Raw genomic sequence first — 16266 nt, 5'->3', positions numbered from 1 at the left:
TTTTCTTCTTCTTTTTTTTATCACAACATAGCCTAATTTATACCGCCTGTTATATTTTATTATAATCGGCGAGACATTTCACAGTGGAAATCATGCGCCCAAGGCATAAACCAATCGAACAGTAAGTTTTAGAAACGGGACCTTAACAGGTGACAGCTACTTCTAATTGCAGTCATTGTTTTATATACTCTTTGCGTTCGTATGTACTTTGATTTAGTAAAAAAATCATGAATGGAACAACACCTCACTTAGCGCAAATAAGTAAACGATGACACATAACGTAAGTATATTCTACTGTTGTAATATGTTCTTTCGCATTTTTTTCTCTGCATAGTAATCGGCAGATTACGCACCTCGAAATTATGCGGAAAAGACATGCATTGTTCTTTGTTAGGCGGATGAATCAGGTAGAATTTTGCTAGGAAGCTTGCAACCCTGCAATCATGTTTAGGGCTCTGCATTTTATTCTCCGCAGCGAGACGGCAAAGCACGTGGTTGGAGTCGAGATATTATTCGTTTGCTGTGAAATTGGGAGTGCCAGTAGACCTATGGGTGCATTTATATCGTGTAATACAACACATTTTGTGGCTTTAGTAGAGTGTGGTTTTCCTAGTTGTATGTTGTGATTTGATTATTGTTATCCATTGATTTTTCTACTTTCCCATCTAAGTGACCGTCATAAGATCTTTGTGTCTATAAAAAGAAAATATTCGTTTTAAAAAGAAAGAAAAAAAAAAAAAAGAAAATTTGTTGTTTACTTTTCGTAAATGGTGCGTGCACTGTGCAAGAACTGTGTCGTTGTAACACTCCCTGTAGTGTATCTACTTATAGCAGACTACCCGATCCAAGACATCGAAAGGAATTCTGGGAATTTCATTCATTCAGTTCTCGTGTCGTCTGCGAACACAGTTGTTCACCGGCAAGTGAAGCTGACCACAGAAGTCGACAGGCAGATTTACTTTCAGTACCAAGGAGTGCATTTTGGACAGGGGGCCTGAAAGAGGTAAGTTTTTTTTTTATTATTATTATTTCTTTGTGCGTCCATTTTTTTGGGGTCTTACATTTTTTAATTTTTTTCGTTTTGTACACAATAGCGTTTGGTATATAATTACTGAAGTTACGTACCAATGTTTATTTTGTGTGGAAACATTTGAAATTACTGTAAGTAGGCATATAGATGAGCATTTCTTCACCAGTACCAACATACGTAGATTTGGACAGTATTGTAAAACTAATTCTAAAAGCAAATCGAAATTAAATGTGTTATAATCTAGTATCAACCGGCGATTTGGCACTGAGATTAATGATGATTATTATTTTTTAACTTACTAAATGGATTATGTATATGTTTATTATACAGTATTTAAAATACAGCATTGGAACTCAATAGGTAATCGTTTACCATTCTTAATTATTTTGATGTAAACTATTAAACAAGGAATCTTTTCCCCAGCGTACTATTATTGAATTCCATCACAGGTTCAAATATTAAATGAAATTGTCTAGTATATATATATATATATATATATATTTTTTCGGCATAACCGTGATTCCAAAAGAATAATTTTTTCCCTTCTTGTGAGCAATGTAAAATATGTTACGAATGAATAGTGTTAATGATATTTAGATTGTCAAAAGAAAATGTCGGCATTGATGTGTATGAATCCATTATTTGCATTCTCTGAGGGCATTTTCCAAAAACGTAATTTTAACATTTTAAAAATTTAAAATACTTTACAGAAGTGTTTTTGAGATATAGGTTGGTTGCCCTTTGTGGGCCCCACAAGCCAGACGGCTACAAGAGAAAGAACAAGCCGTCGAGGCAACATAGCTCGAATGCCACGGTCTGCTGTTGGGGAGGGCAATGGAGGGGAAGGAGTCTATAAAAAGGGTGAGAATCCAGTAAAACAACCCCCAGAGAAAAGTTTGGTCCTTTTCTTTGTTGAAGCACCAACTTTATACTTGAACAGGTGGCTATAAACGAATCTAGTCAAAGTTTACGGTGGGTGAAAATAACCGAAGCTGGTTGCTTCGTGAAGAAATCAATGCTTATTTGTGCATATATAGTTTTAATATCAAAATTATTTTTGTTAGGGATGGTTAGGGTATAAACAGTGAATAAGTACATTTTCAAGTGGGAGAGTTGGGTTGAAAATTGCAACGCGTCAACACAAAGAAGCCAGCCATGCTTAACCGAGTTAGGCGACTAGAAATCAGCTGATAAGTGTCATGCAGTGACGTAAGGTGTGCAGAAGAGAGACAATCATTGTGCATTTTCTTCAGTTTTCAAAACTATGTCAGGTTTAGCAAAATTGATAATCATTTGTAATTAAAAAGTTTTTATTTAATAAAATTATTTTTGAATTAATACTTACGTGAGAGAATGTTACGAACCTAAGTGACGATGCAATTTTTTTTTATTATTAGCGAAGATTTCGAGGAGGGAGGTAAAGGCGTATTCGGTTCGTGTATATTTTCTGTTGCTATGCAGTATGGTAAGCGAGTGTCCTGCAGTGAGCACCTAATTGAAGGCAAGGTAAAATAGCATTTGCTTTCTTTTATTAGAGAAATGATGTGATTTTGTTTTACAACAATGTACTCTTTTTCGTATTTTACGAACTAGGTTTCAAGATTCGGCGTAACTAAAGAAGACATATTTACTGTGGATTGCGTGTCGAGTAGTTGATGTATAAATTGCGTATTGGATCTTTTGTTTTTCTTTCACAAGAAATAATATGAACTTCGTTTACTTTGAATACAGTAGAGAACTGCGAAAGATTATTCTGTGATTTCTCCTTGTTACTAGCTGTATTAATGGTGACAAGGAACTCATATATACACTTCACTATAACAATAAAAATCAGGTTTAACATTTTTTTTAAAAAGATGGATAAAAACTTGATACAACGTCCGGTGAAAAAGTAGGTGCGTATTATTTAAACTTATGCAATCATGATAGAGTGGGTTTTTAAATCAAGGGAAAGCATGTCTGGTTTGAACGGAAATCGAAATTTTTACTGTCATAGCGTACAATAGATTTCGTAATACGATTATATAGTGTATTCTAAATGTAAAGGTTGGAATGTTTAGGGAGAATATATCCATTGGTTTGACATTTAACTTGCCGAGCTTAAATTGAATAAATGCATGTCTATAATTGAGTGTTCTAGATATGATTATTTATAGATTCATTGACTTGATTTCATGCAAGAGTAACCTCGGAATAATTATTAGATAAGGTCAGAATGTGCTAGATTTACTTACGTAAATTATGATAATATAGTTAAAACTAGTATTGCTATGCTTCGGTACAATTTGTTTGAATCTTGGAAAATACTTGCTTTCGTATTTTTTTTTTTTTCATTTAAGCAAGTAATTACATTGCAGTTAAATTATTATACAAAATTAAATGAGCTTGTAGAATAAACATGTTGCGTCTCACCAACGAAATGAACTTTAATTCAAAGAGCATAGTATTTTATTTTCTAATTTAAGTATTCTCGTAGCCTATTTTAATTAGAGTTCATTATGTGATTTTGCACAGTGCCTGTTAAAACGAGTATGTCCTCCAGTTTTCGTGCGCCAACCGCCAATAATCGCATTACCTATTAAAACAAATTCTCGTCAGAATACCCTCCCTACTAGAGCCCCCGAAAGGATCCAAGACGCATGTGATATGTCGTCGGACTATCTCGGTTGGTGAAGGAAGCAATATTTTGCTTTAGTATCAACTAAAATTCTTTTCAACAATACTTAATATTGTCAGTTGTATCTGTAAGTAAGTAACATCTTAAATGCATTTTACGATAAGAAGCTGATTGTTGATTATCATTTATCTATTTGTGATGAAATTTTGATACGAGACTGGAAAATTCATTGCATGAAGGAAAGTTTGGATTTTTTTTTTCTTGTATTGTCTAGACAGAAGATTTCAAGGCAAACGCTAAGCAACTACAAATGGTCTTTTCTGCTTAGCTTTAGGCCTAACGTCACGTTAGTATAGAATCGAAGCGCAGAAGGTTTTAATTGATCAATTCGCAGTATTAGTAATGCGCTATTTTTCGATATATGAAGTAATCTTTACCAACGTAATTATCAGCCGATATTCTGGAATGAATGCTATGTAAAAAAGTGAATTTTATATTTTCTAATATTTTTTATTAAAACGGAAAACATGATTTTAATGGGTTTATCGAATTTTTTTGGTTGGTATTAGGGACATATGGGCAAAAAATGAATGGTTTCATTTTATTTGAATTGCTTGAAATTCATTTTTGCCTTAAGCATTTGTTATTTTAGTATTGAAAATAAGAAGCATTTGGTAATTTCATTTCTGTACCTGTGTTGAAGTGGGACAAAGGGACTTGCGCTTTATAGGCCCTACGTGTCAAATATAGGGGGCTATATGGTTATGAGGAAATTAAACATAAGTAACAGTGTCATCGTTGATAGCTGTGTTATTTTTATTTCTTATTTTAAATTAGAAATAACATAAATTTCTCTTAATCTGTTTAATTTAAATGTTCTCTATCAAGTAATATATGTAGTGCAAGGCTAATGTGTCGGGAATTGCAAAAGGCCCATTTATTTTTAATTTGTTACGAAGTCTATTCTTATTTGATATGTTTCACACATAAAAAATGCACAGTTTCAAATAAAGAAATTAAAGTTTTATCTTTTTGAATATTTTCAAGGTGCAATTAGCAGAAATGCTCCTGAATTATGGCTAATGTTTCGTTGCTGAAAGATTATGCAATTTCCATGAAGTTCAGTAAATTGTTATCGACCAATACGCTTTATGTTGAAATTAAAGCTAATTTGTAGTTTTTCCTACATTAAAATGTTAAATGTTTGTGAGAGGGAAATAGTGCAAGGCTCATTGGAAGGGAATAAACCAATTTTAACAAACATTGATGAGATTTGTGATTTGACCTATTTTTGTATTTACCTAAAGACTTTTAGATTGTTCACATTTTTCGGAACAGGATAGGATCTTAATTATTGCATTATAAACACTTATAGCGTAAGTGCAAGGCTGAAAGTTCGGCATGACGAAATTATTTATTTTTATGACGTATTTTAAAGGTTAGGCTTAACTGCTTTACTTTTAAAGCATTCTTGATTTACTTTGAGCTCTGAAACCGTAGTTATCCTGTTATTGTTACAGTTTCTAACATGAGTGCAAGGCTAATATTTCGCTATTGTAATATATGTTCCAGAGAATATAATTTGCAAGATTAAAATTATTTATCCCAAGCATCTAGGAGTTATTGTGCCTTAAAAGGTAACTCGGCTCTTTTTTCATATCTTAGATTATGGTTTTACAATTAAAGTACAAGGAAGATGTGGCGGAAGTTGTTTTAAAATAATATTAATAATGAAATATAGAGTAATATTACGTGAAAGTTGACTCGATTGTCTTCTGTAAACATAAAATGCACTTAGAGACGATAAAAATGCCTAAATATATGTATATTTATTTTACAGTGCAAGGCTCAATGTTCGGTATGCATTAAAATACGTGCGCCTTAATATGTTTGACTTTTACGGAAATTTAGGTCATTTCGTGATCTTTGTAATAAGTTAAATGTGAATTATTGTTATTATTGTCGTCTATAGATACAAATGTTTCTGCTGTCTTACTGTTGAACGGTAAAGACTCTACCTTGAAATTTGTAATATTTAGTTTCTTATGTGATCGAGTAATTAAAATATTACCATGGGCGTTAATCAGACTTAGGACGCCTTTTATTAGAACTTACTTTTATTGATCTGCATATAAATACTATTATTATTATTATTATTATTATTATTATTATTATTATTATTATTATTATTATTAGTATCTTTTGGAATGTTGCTGAAAGATCAGAAACTTCTAAAAATACCATTCGTAAATATAATAGACTAACGCTGAGTGTGTATGTGTTTAAATGTCTTGTATATTGAAACAATTGGCAAAATTACTCTTAAATAGATAACGGAAACAGTCGTAATGTTACATTACGTACGTTACGTATTACTTTTCACACTTTCAAACTTAGTTAAGGCTAATACGCAGGAGCTAATTAGTGACTGTGGCCATTTTTGCTTTTTACAACATTGATTTTTATGAGTTCCTTTTTAATGTACGGGAAATTTAATGGTTTGAGTTTACTTATATAATAAATATATTTAATCCTTAAATAGTAATATTTAATAATCTTTTTTTAATATTTATCTAATCAATTTAATTTAAATTCGTGTACCTATATTTAATGCAAATTTATTGTGAAAAAAATGGTGATGCAGCTATTGACTTGAACAAGAAATCTGTTAAACCACATCATTAACATTCTAGTTCATTTGAAAGAAAACGAACATAATTTCCCGTATAAATGGGCTAAAACACGAAGATGGTGTCGGTACTCTAAAGCCCTTGCGTGTTTTTACCACTATGCTTGCCGCCACTGATCTCAATTTTATTGGATAACTTGAAGGTAATGGAAGACATCAAAATTTTAGAATCCCAATCATTATCCTCAAATATTACTAAATAATCTAATAAGTATATGTTTTCCAGATATTGTCTTATATGCCAGCCAGAAGTCTTACGGCGCGATTTAGACTATATCATCACAACTGTCGGATATTCGAATTTCTGGATTATTGCGTAAAGATCTCGAAAAATATTAGTAGTTTAATTTAATGTCGTTTTCTGAGTCGTAAATGCCCTATTTTCTAGAATTATTGATTGTTGTTTCTGGTGTAGTTCCAAACATAAGAAAAACGGGTGGAGCTCCATTTTTAAGATGTTCTTTCTCCAGCCTGAATATCTTGGAAATCTCGCAGCGAAATCTTACTTCTTTTTTGATGTTGAGTTCTTTACATTCCTTACAGAACCTGTCCTAGTGAAATGTGTTCCTTTGTCCAGATCAAATATTCTTTCAATGTCTGTGTGTTGTTATGATGTGGTTAATTTAATATATATATATAATGAACAAAGCAGTTCAGTGCCACGTGCACTATGATCCTTGTCGAAATAATTGTGCAAACTTTTTTTTTTTTTTTTCTCGAAATCGCGGAAAGTTGACAGAATTTAGTAGACAAAGGAATTATACCAAAGTTGTATGCTGTTATTACCAAGTAAATCATTTGATTATTTAATCATTTAAGAAGAAAAACACTGGAATCTTTTCTCCTGTAAAAGAAAATGTCCTATAGGGTAAGGGTGTGCACGAATCAAGAATGGACGATCTTTCTTCTGGAGAAATGTATCTGTTTCTATTGGAAAAGCTCTGTCTCGTGCGAGCCTTAATGTTATATATATATATATATATATATATATATATATATATATATATATATATATATATATATATATATATATACAGAGAGAGAGAGAGAGAGAGAGAGATTGACTTGATGGAAATTGTTATTAAGTCCTCAGTGGAATGTTTCGAAATGATTACAAGATAAAAGTTTTACATACGTAATGTTTTATTCGATTAACAACTATGTAATAATTTCAGATATTGTTTCAAGTTCTAAAATATGGTAGCTATTTACACTTGATATTGTTTTATTATTGTGTAAACCTGTCGTCGGTTTTTAGTGTATAGCATGAGCGATGCACAAGTTTACTTCAGTAGTAATGACAAAATGTTACAAACCGTGCATGTACGAACCACCTTATAAATCATATAGTCGTAGGTCGTAAGTATATTACCAAATATTTGCGTGTCTACGATAGAAGGAGAAATCGTCGGATATTTCAATGTGCACTAGAAGCAATATAGAACTATTTTGATATATTTCTAATTTAGCGCAAAACTTGTATTCTTTATCTGTTTGCCCTGACTGCTTTATAGATTATATGTGTTCGTACCGGATAAATTCGTCCAATCGTAATAGGTTTTACTGTAATTATGAATTGGTTTATAACCCAGGTTTTTCCAAACTTTGTAAGTCTCTGTATCCTTTCGCACGTGTAATTTAATTGCCTTCCTGCTCCGCTGTGCCGCCATTCACTTAAATGCCATATTTTTACAAAGAATATAGCCTAATCTCATTGTACAACTATCAAGCTTCAATTTGAAAACCCACGCCATACTTAAGGCAACCATTTCGAATCCACTGCTGGTTGAATGTCTCTTCAACTCTTCTCCACAACAATCTGTGTTGGGCAATTTTTTTGCAAGTTGCTGCGGAATGCTTCTAGATTTCGTTACACTAACTTTTGTGAGGACTTTTTATTTTGCTTTTGTCAATATATCATCATTTCTTCTTGCAAAAGGTCCAATCCACTTGCATTTGCCTTTATATTCTTGATAATATCGAATAGTCTCCTGTCATCCCTGTAATCTCCGTGATCCTTTTCCTATCCGTGCGGGAGATTTTTAACATACGTCTCTCCATGCTTCGTTGTGTTAGTGTCGACGGTGTGAATGGCTGATTTTGTTACTGTCCGCGTCTCCAATCCATATTTTAAAATAGACAGAATACAATGTGAGATTCATAGTTTACCAGATCGCTGAGATGAATAATAACACTCTCCATGCTGTGGAAGGCCAACTTTAGTCCCGGTCATCAAGAGGGGGGGGAGGGAGCGTGAAAAAATATACGTCCAAAATGTCCAAGATTAGTGTGAAATGCATTGACCGATGTTACTGTCGAATCCATAGTTTTCGGGATGGCTAAGCAGATTGGTGACATTCCCGCTGACATTTGAACTCAAGTTTAGGTAAGAAGGTACATGGCAGCTGGTCAGACAACTTAGTATTTGTATATTTCACTCGTCTAAATATAACGTGCAGTTAATTTATTTTAAAAACACATTTTGAGAAGGAATAAACGCGTTTGAGGTACAAATTCGAGCTGAGCGAGCGAAGCTAGGTTACTACTTATGTCATGAAGATTACATAGTCTAATACGACAGACAATTTCAGGTCTGAAGGCAGTAGAAAGATCAGGGGGAGACGGTCGGTCGGTGATAGAGCGTGTGCCTCAGGAACGTGTGGTCCCTGGTTCGATCCCCGGCCAAGTAAGGGCAAAATCGTGTGTATGGGTTTTCTCGGGATACTTTCATTCCCTCCTACTTTCTCATTCCACCAGTTCTCCTATCATCATCCACTTGCTTTAGTCATTGTCTCCCTCAGCCTAAAGGGCATAACGTGGGACGTTAAACTGAAACATTTCATTTGACACTTGCAGTAGCAAGATCAGAGTTTCTTCGCTATTTGGCATTTGGCAAACAAAATAAAGGCCAAATGCTCATTACCAAACTAAACTATTTGGTTGCGCTCTGGTCTAGCGTAAGTCTAATTCAACGGGAGCTCATTCGTGGCTAGGCGGTTAGTGTACGCGCCTGTGGCGCGGGAGACCCGGGTTCGATTCCCGGTGGGAGCTCATGTGGTTCGGATTCGACGTTAATCAGTAGTCCCGATATCATATAGCCCCGCTGCTGAAAGGGACGTTAAACTCAAAATCAACTCAACTGTAATTCAACAGGAAATGAACGGAAGTGAGTTAATCTGTTAATACTAAGCATATAGGATAACATTTTGGCTAGCGTTTCTCAAGGACCAACTCACCGTAACAGTTGTCACACAAGTTTGGTCGTTCTGTCTCATAGTTTTGAACTCAGAATGGGACACGTACTTTGTCATCGTCCCTCGATTTGATTGGTTAGTTGGATTGAAGTTTAACATCCCTGTCAGCAGCGAGGCTATATGAGACGTGAACCCTCAGTTTAATAATATGGAATTCGAGCTACATAATCTCCCACCGGAAATCATTCCCGGATCTCGGCGTCCAAAGACGCATACGCTAACCATATAAGCACGAGAAAATCTCATTTTTGAAGCACGTTGTAGTCTTCACCTTTCTTTAAAACTACATATTACATCATAAGAACTAATAAACAACATGCAGTGTTTAATCGTAGTTGAAACCTTCTTTGACAACTTCTATCATGAAAGAATAGCTACTGGTACTTACAATGTAGTTTTTCGGTCATCGTACCTCATTCAAATGATCGGTCATAAGCGAACTCGCTGTAAATCCATGCACCACGTACCGTAAACGTTATCAAGTTTGATCGTTCTTCCCAAAATTTTGGTAGAATTTATTTCTCAATTATTATGGGATAGTTTTTTGGACTACAGTCCTGAAAGATTTATCATATTAATCTGCGCCATGGTCATTATCAATTTACAATGTTCGCTGTTGTATCTCAAGTAACCCTGAAGAAATCAGCTTGTGATGAAGCGCAAAGTGGACGCATATGAGATTCCCTCTCTCTTCCTCAGTTAACTAAATAATGTCATATTTCAGACATGAAGTTGAATAGATTCAATTCATTTTATGTCGTTTTCGGATACGAAGACGATATTGAAACAGATATTGTGTACATTGTCATACGTAGGTATATGCATATATCTGATTTGTTAACAGAAATTTTAAGTGCGAACTACATCTCTCTTAGTGCACGTACGCTAATTTTGCACGAGTTCCCTCGTGGCTATATTGTAGCATATAGGGATCTCTGGTGCGGGAAACCCAGGTTTGATTCTCGATAGGAGCACATGTATTCGGATCCCACGTTAATTGCAATGTCCCGATGACAATCCACTGCTGGGTAAACATCTCTGCAAATCTCCTCCATAGCTGTCGATCATGGACAGCTCTTTTTTCACTTATTCGTAGTTTTTTCTGTTCCCCCCTTGCTTGTAGAAAAATCACATTTCTTAAGTCTCGCTTTGTCTCTTGGTATTCAGTCAAAAACTATTTGTGCGCCAATTATAATTTCGTCTTGCAGTATGTCTGGGCCTTTATTTTCACGGTAATATCTATCACTTTTATCATCTGATATATGTAATCATTTTCCTGTCTATGGGAGATTTTCAAGAATACCCTACACTTCATTGTGTAGTCTGCTTGCGGTGAATGCAAAATTTTGATAGTTTCGAGTATATCATTGTCTAAATGTAGATAGATTTTTTTCTGCTTATTAAAGCATACAAAAACGATCATAGTGTAGAAATCTCACGGATCATACAATTCGATAAAATATGTTAAAATAAAAATAAATTCGATATGTTCAAATTGTATCTACTACCATTAAGGAATAAGCGAACAATCCGGCCAATACAATGTTTTGGTAGCCCACTCACTTTGAACCGGCTACAGCTTGCCCGTTGCACGTTATAGATACAGATATGTGAGTATCAATGGATTAGTATAGCTTGATGCTTTATAAGGCAATATATTGTATAGTTTTATCGAAAAAATAATTACATGCACATAGTAAAATTCACCAAATTGAAAGATTTGAATCAAGTTCATGAAAGCAAATATTTATTAGTTCATTTCGCACCACTACGTGAGCATTAAATGGTCTTTCTTTTAAAAAGTTATTTATTGAGGTATCTACAAATAATAATAATAGTTGATAGTAGTGTTATTGAAATTCGAATTCGTTATTCGATTGTTCGAACAATATTCATTATTCTAGAGTTACGATACGTTTGCATTGATGCGGACTTGCCCTCATTTTGAAGTAAAAAATTTTTGCGGGCGGATAAAGTTTTCGAAGATACCTGATTTGTCCGCGTTTTCTAAATTTAAGTGTATAGTCAGATCAATATCAGGCAGTTCGTATATAAAGATATGTTTAGCTATTAGTATTCAAAGAAAGAATTGCCGTAAAAGATTACATTAATGAACAGGTGGATTATTCGTACCTTTTTTTCTCCAACTTACGATTATTAGCGAAATTCGTTTATCCGCGGTTGCCACGCCACCTAATTCCGTGGATAATTGGGAGTTTCCTACCTAGGTAATACCTAGTAGGTATATTTTTCAAGAAAACAAACTTATCATTCTTGTGTCGAAAGTCACTATTTAACTAACGAGTTGGACGGAAATGTTTCCGCATTTTTTTTTTTTTTTTTTTTTTTTTTTGTCTTTTCAGATATGGTAACACTACACTATTCAAACAATTATTCGGATAATGATGAATTATTCAGGCAATTATTCGGATAATGAAGAATTATTCAAACAGTTATTAGGATAATGGAGAATTATTCAAGCAATTATTCGGATACTGATGAATTATTCAAGCAGTTATTCGGATAATGTTGAATTATTCGGATTAGTGAATAATTATTCGAATAATCTTAACAGCATTAATAGGTAGTTCAGTGAAGATATTTGTTGTGATTTATCAAGTTTTTATATGCTGTTAACAATTTGTTGATTGTATTCCAATAAATAACCCTAAACTTCATAATTATTAATTTGATGCCAATGATCGAGGCGAAGTAGGGAAACCGAAGAACACATCAGTGGCACTTGTTGTTGTTGTAGCAGTTACAGATTTCTTTATGTACGCATTAAAAAAAATAAAATAAAATAAAAAAGAAGGATATTGATATTGGAACTTCAAAGAAGTAGCAGTACACTTTCTCATATTCGTTTTTCATTTCGACCATTGTAGAATATTCTATGCAATGTGTATAACCATTTTATTTGCCAGTGGAGCCATAAAGTTACTTTTAATATCTAATTTATTTATTCCATACTTCCTGACATGGTGACCTATTTCTGATTTTGCTTGTTGAGGACTGAAGATATCACATTAGTCTAAATGAATTGAAACCTTTGATCTTGTGTTTTGCGACAATTTAGCCTTGCACTAAAGTTAAATTCATTCACACATGTTAATTGAGGATACCTTATGGTATTTTAGGATAATATATTGTATGGTTATAGCAATTTCACTAATCTTATTTGTTATTTATTGCTTTTTTTTTTTTTTTAATTGTGAAACAAGAGGTATGAATCATAATAAATCATTCTACTAAGGATCTACAAAGTAACTCTTGACTACTTCCTAAATACTTCCTCGTTCTTCTTCACAGTATTTTAATTCTAGATTCTAAACTCTTCGCGTCGGCAGGGGGGGGGGAGGAGAGACGGAGAAGAATGAAAGTACCCATTATAAAACAAAATTATGAAAGTTTTCTGAAAACTTCGTCAAAAAAGACAAAAAAGAAAAAAAAATCACTCCAAAAGTAAGCTAGTGAATATTTTCATGACAAGCGATTTGTGCAATTTTATACGGTTACTAATGATATTTATTTGTGAAATATGAACAAAATCGCCTGATTCATTTTGAGAAAATCCGGGAAAAACACTCCCAGGAGTAAATTATTTCTTATGGATTTTTCAGGCTATATTGTCAGGTTATTAGTGAAACATTTACAAGTAGTATATATATATATATATATATATATATATATATATATATATATATATATATATATATATATATATATATATGTGTGTGTGTGTGTGTGTGTGTGTGTGTCTCATAGACTATCGTTAGTTAAAGACGACAAACTACTAGTTAACACTGTATTTTGTTTCATATACAGTACACATATAGGTCTATATAACAATTCTCTTTTACTAAAATAAAAACTCTTAATTATTGAAATCGAATGACACTTTTTAGCAGCACAGAAGTTAGTTTTTATCTTTTCTCCAAAACTATACATCAGAATTTACCCTGAAGCATGTTACCTTGTTCACTCGATGTGATCCATCAATTGTAGGCCTATATGCTTTATATGTAAACAGTATTTTAGTTCAGCAAAATTTAAAATTGCAGATTTTGTTATAATTTTAGTCTATATCTCATTAACTTAATATGCTGTTGCCTTCCTAGTATAATAGTGAAGGACTTAATGAGTGTATATATTTCAGTACCTGTTTCACTTCAATTTGTAGGATGGTTTTTCGTAGAGCATCAGTTTTTAGGATTACAAATTAGTTTTTCTCTATTTTCTTGGAAGCTCATGCATGTTATTTCGTTCAGTTCAGTGAAATATATCGGTTAATGTGCGTCTAGTCTTTGGACATTACGTTTTGGTTAATAATATTGTAGAATATATGAAATATGAATAAAATCGTCTGTCATTTTTGAGAAAATAGTCTTGGAAAAGCTCACCTCCAAAAATAAACTACGCCTTGTGGATTTTTAAAGAACAAACGAGATCGCCTGAGTCGTTTTTAAGGAAATCGTCTGGAGAAACTTTCCCGAAGATTAAGCTGCCCCTTATGGATTTTCTTAAGGGCAAGTGAGTTGTCAGGTTATTAATTTACATTAAATATTTATTTATGGAATACTAGCAGAATGCCCGTTCTTCGCACGGGAGAATAGTTTCATTTTGGACATAAAAGAACCAAAACTGTCGCCAATCAACTTAAAGACCTCTCCCCCCAAAAAAAAACTATGAATTCGACACTAATATCGATCATTTTTGTATATCTCACCACCCCCTAGATTGCGGGCTGAATTTAGATTTAAACGTCATCGGAAGTGTCATTATTCATCTCAGCGACCCCGAAAATTATGGATTCGACACTAATATCGTCTTTTTTCTATCGCTTTCATATATCTCCCGCTGCCCCAAGTTCCACCGTCAAAGTGAAATGATAAAAACCATCCCAGGCCCGCACCTCATCTATGTTGAAAATTTGATCGAAATCGGTCGAGTGGTTCAAAGTGGTTGTTACGAAGTCACAAACATAGTCACTTTCATTTATTTAAATGAACAGAATCGCCTTTGTCGTTTTTAAAAAAAAATGTCCGATAATAACGGAGCCCCAAGAGTAACTACTACTTCTGGATTTTCCCCACAAAGATTACTTGTACAGTCCGCAAAAAAAAAAAAAACCCTGCCACATGAGCATGTAAGTTTATTGTGAAACGACGAAGTCTTTTGCTCCAAAATAACTGTGCAGGGGAGGACGCCGAGGTTTCTTCTGGCGTGATTCGTGCCACTTAGACGTTATGTTGATTCCCTGGGCTGTTACGCGTAGTTTCACAATAAACTTATATGCTCATGTTGCAGGATTTTTGCTGCGGACTGTACCACTGTATAAGTTGTTAATCAAGTATTCATGTATGAAATATAAACAAAATCGTAAGGTCCATTTTCGAGAAAATAGCATTTTTTTTTTTTTAAATTTACATCCTTCAGTAAATTACCATTATATTTGGGGTAGGACGAAAATTCTAAACATCCTTTTCAGGTATCTTAAAGCTTACGTTTCAAATTTGTTTGCTAATACGTTTCACAATATGGACTCTAGGCAAATATAAATACATGGGTACGAAAGAACGGACATTCTGAAAGCAAATTTTCGGCATGTAGGGACCATGAAACGTGTAAATCTATTAAAATTTTGAATTTGATTTTTTCACAATTGCCATATTTTTTCTCTTTACACTCCCTCGAAAGTAAAAAACGAAAACATGATTAATGTATCATTTTTTGTTGAAGAAAAAGAAAACTAATTTAATCTAAAAAAAAAAAAAAACTCCACAAGCTTCAAGTTTATAATAGAAAAGACGTCAAACGTGTGGTTCTACTACTTCAATTGTGTTATTACATGGAAAAATTCAAGACATTTTATAGAATACCGAAATTAATTTTTTGACGCTGAGATTATTTTTTCTTTAAAAATACTTTTCTAAATTCTCTACAATTGATTTCTTTAAAAGCAAAATAACCTACCAGTTATACACAAGGCAAGATATTTTCTCTTTCGGTGGTTTGTACATAACTATCGTGTTATAATTTTGGACTAACATTAAAAAAAAAAAAAAAAAAAAAAAAAAAAAGTACATTTTACCAACTAATCAAATATCACTTGAAATAAATGCACTTCCAGCCGTCTCGAGCTGTTTAATGGCATTACTATTTAAAGTCTCTTCTCAGAAATCGGACAACAGCAAACGTACAAATGAACGATTACATTATTTTTTAAAAATAATATCCTGTGTTGAGCATGGTTTTACTGTCAAATTAACCTATATCCACTTCGACTTAACTCACGCTGATTTACAACCGTACATTATTGCGAGTATATTCTGTGAACTCCATGGAAGGATAATCCGAACTGATCGTACCGACAGGGCCACTATATTTATAAAGTTACATTACAATTTAGTTTGAAAGTGAGATATTTACGATAGACATAAAAGAAACCAACTAAATTTTGATTTATTAAAATTTAAGCATCGAGCTCTATTTTGTAACATTCGTGGTCGCTCGGGATGTTTACAACATCCCCAATAAATTTCACATTAATCACTCATACGGACTGTTATTGAATTAGAGATATGATTTACAAAATTTAATTGCTTTGAAGTACACCACCATTACGTAGAATGTCAATGTGTACTTAATAAAAGTAAGTAGGCCACAAAATAAT

General features: G+C 33.3%; 1 protein-coding gene across 7 annotated transcripts in view; it reads left to right on the top strand.

The window, feature by feature from the left end:
* The first annotated feature begins 415 nt into the window (after positions 1 to 415).
* Cdk4 (Cyclin-dependent kinase 4) overlaps positions 416 to 16266 on the top strand; it is a 326852-nt gene continuing 311001 nt past the window's right edge. For 3 of the 7 annotated variants that reach the window (XM_081736281.1, XM_081736279.1, XM_081736277.1), the window contains exons 1-2: positions 416 to 1003; positions 2428 to 2536. The gene's annotated coding sequence lies outside the window, so the exon portion shown is untranslated. Of the gene's footprint in view, positions 1004 to 1981; positions 2003 to 2427; positions 2537 to 16266 lie in introns of those variants that run through there. The other 4 variants (XM_081736280.1, XM_081736276.1, XM_081736278.1 and 1 more) reach the window with 3 other exon arrangements.

This window comes from Thermobia domestica, chromosome 13, assembly GCF_964235325.1.
Source record: "Thermobia domestica chromosome 13, izTheDome1.hap1.1, whole genome shotgun sequence".
NCBI classification, from domain to species: domain Eukaryota; kingdom Metazoa; phylum Arthropoda; class Insecta; order Zygentoma; family Lepismatidae; genus Thermobia; species Thermobia domestica.
The sequence above is the reverse complement of the archived record's forward strand: the minus strand, read 5'-3'. Positions and strand labels throughout refer to the sequence as shown.